Genomic DNA, 7,872 nt, shown 5'->3' with positions numbered 1-7,872 from the left:
TCATCTGGGGCCAACGTGTCCGATAGGAACCGAATGCAGCCCTCAGACCGCTTGTTTTGGGTGGTTCTGCCTCTGTGCGCCTGGGGGCTCCTTTTCGCATATAAACGACCGGTTTCCTTCCGGTGAAGCATTGCTAGACCTGACTTTGCATACTGAACTCCATCTGTTGGAGTCAAACAGAGAAAAGGGCCGTCTTTGGGAGTGCACATACTTTGTATCCCAGTGGCAGAAATTGGCATCATGCACAGGCCAAAATAACCTTTCGAGTTTGTACTGAAAACAAGTGGCCTAACCCGGAGGCCGAGGGAATAAACCTGGCGTCCTTGCTGCTGCCGCCCTTGGCCCGACCCTGGACCAGAGGTAACCCAGCGGCCAAGCCTGGGCCTCCGCGGAGCCCCGGGGGAGGGCCCGCGCTTATGCAACCCTGGCCCCTCGTGCCCATTCATAGAAACACTGTTAATTTTTCCCTGGGCTTCGCAGCAAGTCCCTCCCGGACGCGCTTTGGGCGCGCGGGGGCGCGGTGCTGCGGTGCCGCCGTGGGATGGCCTCGGGCGCACTAAGCCCTTAACTGTCCCCAGGGTTGGCCACGCAGGGCTCGGCCTTCCCACGGAGAGGCGCTGCGTGTCGCCGGGGGAGGAGGCTGGCAGCGCCGGCGATGCGCGCCAGCTCGCTCCGGAAGGTCTCTTCGAGCCGGGCGGGTGGAACAGGATCTGAGCGCCTGGGACGCGCCAGGCCGGGGGCGGGGCTCGTGGTAACCTTTCCCCTACTTTTCGCAGCCGTCACGTGACGCTCGCGGTGGGGGCGGGGCGGGGCGCGCCCGCCGCAGCTGCCAGCGGTGCCCTCGAGGACGCGTTCCAGGCGAGCAATTAAAGACGCAGCCTGAGCTGCGAGGGCGGTGGGAAGGTGGGAGGCGGAAACGCGCGCCCGCTCCGGCCCGGGGCTCGTTCTGCACTTTGATCCAGAGCAGTTTTTCCTTTGTTCGAGAAAAGGTTTAGTCATTCTGGGTGGTTATTGCTGGCAGGCGGGAGTGCTGCTGGTGGAAGCCTGAACTTCACTTCCGGAAGAACTGGTGCTTTTAAGGTTAAAATAAAATCGGCCTGTTTGGAGTGTGTTTCGGAGGTTCTCCGGTCTCCTGCTCGAATGAGGCCTGTCTTTTCCGAATGGCTTGAGGCACTCCTGAGCTTCTCCTGCGGGGACTTTTCTGTTTTAAAGATAATACAAGCACAGGGTCCAAAATGAAGGCGGTGCCTATGGGAACAAAGCGCAGAGCTGGCCCCCCGCACCGGGTCCCCGCTCCAGAAACCGCCACCCTAACAGTCTTTTTGATGCATCTAGAAATAGTCTAGGCTGCACAGGGCGTGTTGGGTTTTTTTTTTTTTAAGTCTGTTAATTAACGCAAGTAACGAATATGTTCTGTTTGTTCTTTTCTGACGTTCTCTTGCCTCTCGTGAACTTCACCTTTTACCCCATACAAATACTGGGTGGACCTTGGGTTCCCAGCAGACCTTGGGCTGAAGCCAGCTGACATTTTTGGGTTAAGGTGATTTGGACCCTCAGTTCTCTGGAATGTCCACCTTTACTTTAATGTTGTGTGGGTTGTTTTTCTGCCTAGGAATGTTTTTGGAAGTTAATAATTGAAAGAAATTTTGCTGCTGCGACAGTCTCCCATGTCTGGGTATACAGTGTGATGTTTGCCACCGTGGAGGGCGGGACATAGGGTGGCTGCTGCTCTCTTTGGGAAAGATTACCCTCTAGTTGTTGGACCCCAGGTTATTTAGATAAAAAAGAGGACTCCATACTCCAAGGGCGGTGGTTCACCCACCCTTCCCAGGAACCTGAGTGTCACCCTAGATTCTTTCTGACTGTCCCTAAGTCCCACCTGATACCTTTGCTTGCCACGTGGCTCTTAAACTCGGCTTCCTCCTCATTCCTGTGAGCCAAAATGGGCACTCAGATATTCATCGAATGGAAAGAATGATTGAGACCCTTTCTCCGCTAGATTGCTGCAGCCTTCTGCCTCTGTGGGATCCTTTGGGGCTGGGAAGGCCCTGCGAGGGGCACGAGGGGCAGAGGAAGGAAGCTGTTGGTTTCTTCCACTCGGTGCCCTTGCTTTGCCTTGTTACCATGGTTGGGGATTTCTGGGTGGGAGACCTGCAAACTCGTTACTTCCCATATCAAGGGACCGGTGACCTCTTCATCCGACCAGTATGTTGGCTTCCTCCGGGGTCCCGGGGCTCTTGATCCCCAGTGCACGCACCTCTGTTCATTGTGATGCATGGGTGGGAAATCAGCTCCGGGAGGACCAGGGATGTCAGGTTTCTGCGGAGTCAAGCTAGGGGTTAATTCCTTCGATTTAGAAGCCCCTCCCAGCTCCTCCCACTGCCCCACTAAAAAGCAATACAAGTTCATTTTAAAAGCAAACACAAAATGATCTTGCCTTTAAGAAATTGCCTTAGGCTTGAACTCAAACTTTACTTATTTTGAAAGCCTTCCTCATTTATGAGATAATGCATCTGTCACTAATTTTCCTAAATGTCAGCTCCTCTGCTGCCCTTAAAAAGATTTAACGTGAAGAGTTTTGGTTTCTTTCTACCTTTTCAAGCACGCCCTGTTGCACAGCGGGAGGTACAATAAGGTCTCCTAGAAATGAGCCAGCGACGTGCTGCAAGCTGAATGCCAATGTTAGATGGTTGGGGAGGTGTCGGGAAGGTACCAGATGCGGTGGGGCGTGGGGCGTGTGGTGAGCGTGAGGGGGAGGGGTCTGGTGGAAAGAAGGCACATGCACCCAGTTCCTGGAGCTCGGGACTGCAGCTGGGAAGGTGCGCTGTGTTCCTGCATTAAAGGCCTAATGTGAGGGGTGGATTTTCTGTGTGCTTTCTGTGCCGGGAAACAATCTTATGATAAGGCGATGACATTTGCTCAAGGTCTCTCTCTTTGTCTCTCTGTCTCTGTCTCTCTCTCTCACGCACACAGGGCGGAGTCAGTGGCAGAGCTGGAATTCGAATCCAGATCTGTGTCCTCCGAAGCTTGTGCTCCGTGCCTGTGACCGGCAGCTTCCCGGACCCCTGTGCAGGCAGAGGGCCTGGGTGTTAGCCTCACCCCCATCCCCGGTGCCCGCTGGGTGAGACACTGACTCAGCCGTGTGGGTTTTTCCTCCTCTGTAAAACGGTGCGGCTGACCCCTGTCGTTCTCTCGTAGGAGGGAATCCAGTAAGAGGCCCGATGTGAACACAGTTCCAAGGGTGCGAAATGGGCACGGGTTCTAGCAAATAACACCATGGCCTCAGGCAGGTTTTATAGTCCCTGAACTGGAGCTGGGGGTTGACAAGTTCAGTTGCACTTCTGGGTACAAAGGTGAAGAGCATGTGTGGCCAATCCAGCCTGCCCGTGGTTTTAGGAACATTGGTGGGAACAATGTCCCGGTGTGAGGAGAGGTTCAGGGATCTCTCTTGGGAAGCGGGACTGCAGTCGGCGTGGCTGGAGGCAGGTGCATCTCTAGAAAATACCGGAATAGATAGTGCAGGTAGTTGTGCCAAGACATTCTGTATTTTCTTTATAAAAATGTGCCCTCGGGAGGGCGCCTGGGTGGCTCGGTCTGTTGAGCGTCTGCCTTTGTCTCCCGTCCTGATCCCAGGGTCTTGGGATGGAGCCCCACTTTGGCTCCCTGCTCAGTGGGGAGTCTGCTTCTCCCTCTTCCTCTGGCTCCCCCCCTTGTGTTCTCTCTCTCTCTCAAATAAATAAGTAAAATCTTTTTTTAAAAATGTGGTCATCAGTGACTTTTCCTGAATTCTTTGTTCTTGCTCAGATCGTATTTCTCTGTCTTTATCTGACTAGCCGTAACTTACTGAAGTGGGGCAATAGCGGGTATAAATTTGAATTTGCTTTATTTTCACCGTAGCTCCATGGGCAGAAGCTGTGTTTTTCTGGAGCTGTAAAAACAATGTATAATGACTCAGAATTCCCTCCATAATCTGCCCTGACTCAGCACGTTTACCCCATAAATGTGAATGGCGTACTGTGATATCCTTCACCTCAGTACGTGAACTGTATGGCCAGTTAATTTTTGCAAATATCAAATGCTCTGTCATGAATTCAAGAGACAGCATTTTGCGAATGAGAGTTCCTGCACTTTTCTGGTACCTGAAGCCTTCCCAGAGACGTCAGGTGAGTTTTGAGTTTTACACTTTTGCTTCTAAGATGCCTCCGTTAGGTTAGGGAAATAATCTGTGTTTGTATGAATAGCACTTATTGAGAAAACACAAGAGCGCAGTTAGGGACAGTCCTGTCCGGACCTGGCTCAGAGAGCGTATGTGCCCACACGCAGGTGGAGAGGGGCTCTTTCTACCTATCTTCCCGTCACCGCTAATTTTTACCTGCACCTAACTTCTCACCCTAATTGTGAACGTGATAGCAGGAATACTAAATACCGAAGGAGCAAGAAGGAACCTGAGCCAAGTCATGAGCCGTGCTCCACATGCAGGTCTGGGGAAAGCCCTGGGCTCGTGATAGCCTTCCAGAACCTTCTGTGTATTTTCTTGAAGTGCTGTGGGTAACAACACTGAGGCTGGCCTGGGTGCCACCTGGTAGCCCTACTTGCTAGGAATGTTGGCGAAACCAGCTTTGTGTAGCTGAGCAGAACCCTCCCAGGCCCTGGTCGCCGGGCCTCGGAAGACGAGGCCGGCGATGGGAACTGCTCTGTCCTCCAGGAGAGACCGTGTTGCAGGCTCTGCCCACGGTGTCTCCTCTCGAGAGTGTTTCCAGGTGTGGTGGCCTGAGTGTCAGCCAGCCCCAGCTTCCTCCCTGGTGAGGGATCCAGGCTCTGCTCCTGGAGACCCCGCCTGGTGTTCACGCTGCGCTAAGCCATTGCTTCCTGTGGGTAACCCTTCTTCAGAGGATTCCCAACGCAGCGGCTGTCGACCTGCTAGAGGAGATGGGCGGCTGGTCTCCGGATTTTAATAGCAGGCAGGGCCCGCTCCTGTGTGCGAGTAAATTATGCAGTTCTAGTGGAGAGACTGGTGCCTGTGAATAAATTTAGCGTTGGCACCCGTCGTGCTTGCAGTTCCTGTAGTTTTATTGCTGACGGCAATCACATCGCTTCCGTTACAACAGAGTGACCTAATCTTATATTTGTGTAGCTTTAGGACTCTTGCATGGAACTTTTAACGGAGTACCTAGCACTTAACTTGGCAGGCGAACACGTGGGGTTTGGAGCCGGGCCCCGGGTGCGATCCCCAGCTCTGCTGTGTGCTGGCTGTGACCTTGGGCAGGTGTTTTGATACCCTCACGTTGGGCTGCTCCTTGGTAAGTGAGTGTCCATTTGGTGGGTTCTAGCGGGAAACGCGGGTGAGATGCGTTATCACCTTGTCCAGCCTATGCCAAGTGGTTTGGTAGGAGAACTCTTTGTACCTTCGTTGTTAAAAGCACAGAAACCAATCTGTACGCCGTTATCTGTCTATCTGCCTACCTGTTTCCTCTCTCCTTATCTGTTGGTTTCAAAGGTAGGTTGAAAGACCGAGGATAGCACATAATGGCATATTTTGGTTGGATGTCACATGGCAGGTTTTATTGTTTGTTTATTATGGAACTGATCTCCACATCTGAATTTTCCCCGGGCCTGTTTTGGAAGTGGGGCTAAGCACTTCGCAGCGTGCTGACCTTTCACCTTCTTTCCTTAGCCCGCCGCCTGTCCCCGAATCCCAGGGCTGGGGGTGGCGCTGGGCCAGTGTTCTGGAGGGGAAGGGGACCCGGCTTAGGGGTGGCTGGTGCTAGGGTTGGCGGGCCGCTAACCTTGTAGTCAAAAGAGTTACGGTGAGAAATTACCGTCTGACGAGGTGTATGGGAGGGACAAACAGGCACGTTGGAAAAACAGACCAATTTATTGGTCAAAGATTTAGTGAGTGGCATTGGGCAGAGTTATCAAAATTAAAGTACTCATGGGGCGCCTGGGTGGCACAGCGGTTAAGCGTCTGCCTTTGGCTCAGGGCGTGATCCCGGCGTTGTGGGATCGAGCCCCACATCAGGCTCTTCTGCGATGAGCCTGCTTCTTCCTCTCCCACTCCCCCTGCTTGTGTTCCCTCTCTCGCTGGCTGTCTCTATCTCCGTCGAATAAATAAAAATAAATAAATAAATAAATAAATTAAAAAAAAATCAAAATTAAAGTACTCTTACCGTAATGGAACAAGGTGGTGTAACGTCACCCCGCCCACTTTGTTCACTTGGCATTCAGTGTTGGAGAGCAGATGGTCTGTGGTCCTCACTGGAGTCCGGGTTGAAGAAGGATTCGTGTCCTGGAGACGCCCCCCACTTCTGTTGGGAGACTAAATGAAAGATTGACAAGTGAAAGTCACCTCCAGCCGGTGCCGGGAGAATCCCCAGATGGAACTGGTGGAAGTCTGTTGTCTGGGCACGTGGGCTCGAAGGCCTGTAGGAGGGGAGTTTGAAGCGAGGTGTGAAGCCAGAAGATGGGAATGGAAAAAGAGCAGAAGGCATCCCAGCTGTGAGTTGGCCTTAGCAGGCCCCCTGGTCATGGGCGGGGCGGGGAAGGGTGCTGGTGCAAGTGGGGGGACCAGGGGAGATAGATGGGCTTCGGAAGCCCAGAGGAACAGCCACGGAATAGACCAGTGATGTGACTTTATAAAAATGGCGATAAATAGGTCGTTGCTGTCAACCAGAGTGCCTTCCTCTGGACCTCGGTGTCTTTCCAAGAGTGGATTAGGGTAAGATGCTTAAGCGCTCTGGCACAGACTTTGGAGAATCTCTGTCCTGTGGTGGCCTTCGTGATTTCTAAGGTCGCACCGTCACAGGGTGGCCATGCTCAGCCTGGTGCTGGGGCGCCCAGGTGTGTTCCGGGCAAGGAGGTTCGTGCATGCTCACGTCGGATGGGGCTCCCAGGTGGGTGCTGTGCACCTGACGCGGCTGAGGGGATGTCTGCAGTGCCTGGGAAAATAAGCAGGCCCACAGCCCCACCGCCTGCCAGACGGCGTAGGCAGAGAGGGCTTTCTGTCTCGGCACGTCTCCACGGCAGCTAGGGGTTGCTGCCTCAGGTGCCCACCTCCAGTTCAGCCCTGAGCCGATCTGGAAGGTGCACAGTGACAGTAGTCCCCCAGGGGCCTTCCCTGGCCCAGCCAGCTCCGGGGGAGGAGCAGCCAGCCTGTGCCCCTGGAAGGTGCTTCTGCGATCACTCTGTTCCCTCCNTGGCATTTACACCTCCGCTGGGCAGCCCACAGCCTGGGACTGACCAACGCGCGGGTGTGCGAGCACAGCTCCCCCGCCCACAAGCGCTCAGCTCGGTATCTGTTTGGTTTTTTTTTTTTAAGATTTTATTTATTTATGCGACAGAGAGAGACAGCCAGCGAGAGAGGGAACACAAGCAGGGGGAGTGGGAGAGGAAGAAGCAGGCTCCCAGCGGAGGAGCCTGATGCGGGGCTCCATCCCAGGACCCCGGGATCACGCCCTGGGCCGAAGGCAGACGCTTCACGACCGAGCCCCCCAGGCGCCCCTCCCACTCAGGCTTCTGGTCCGAAGCTCCTCCAGTAGTTGCTCGGTGATGATTCGAGGGAACAAATGAGTGATCAAAAGGGGGGTTGAGCTTTCTTTGCATGCGTCCATGTTTTCTTTGCAACCTCCCCCTCCCTCTCTCCCTTGTCTTTTCTTTTCTTTTCTTTTTTTCTTTTTATTAAAGATTTTATTTATTTATTTGACAGAGATAGAGACAGCCAGCGAGAGAGGGAACACAAGCAGGGGGAGTGGGAGAGGAAGAAGCAGGCTCCCAGCGGAGGAGCCTGATGCGGGGCTCCATCCCAGTACCCCGGGATCACGCCCTGGGCCGAAGGCAGACGCTTCACGACCAGCCCCCCAGGCGCCCCTTGTCTTT

General features: G+C 53.9%; 1 protein-coding gene across 1 annotated transcript in view; it reads left to right on the top strand.

Annotated features, from left to right (window-relative positions):
• Positions 1-201: 201 nt before the first annotated feature.
• The window catches only part of CPT1A (carnitine palmitoyltransferase 1A), a 50,966-nt gene continuing 43,295 nt past the window's right edge, over positions 202-7,872 (top strand). The window contains exon 1 of the mRNA XM_034644591.1: positions 202-360. The gene's annotated coding sequence lies outside the window, so the exon portion shown is untranslated. The remainder of the gene's footprint in view (positions 361-7,872) is intronic.

Source organism: Ailuropoda melanoleuca, chromosome 16, assembly GCF_002007445.2.
Source record: "Ailuropoda melanoleuca isolate Jingjing chromosome 16, ASM200744v2, whole genome shotgun sequence".
Classification (NCBI taxonomy): Eukaryota; Metazoa; Chordata; class Mammalia; order Carnivora; family Ursidae; genus Ailuropoda; species Ailuropoda melanoleuca.
This window is presented reverse-complemented; position numbering and strand designations above follow the sequence as displayed.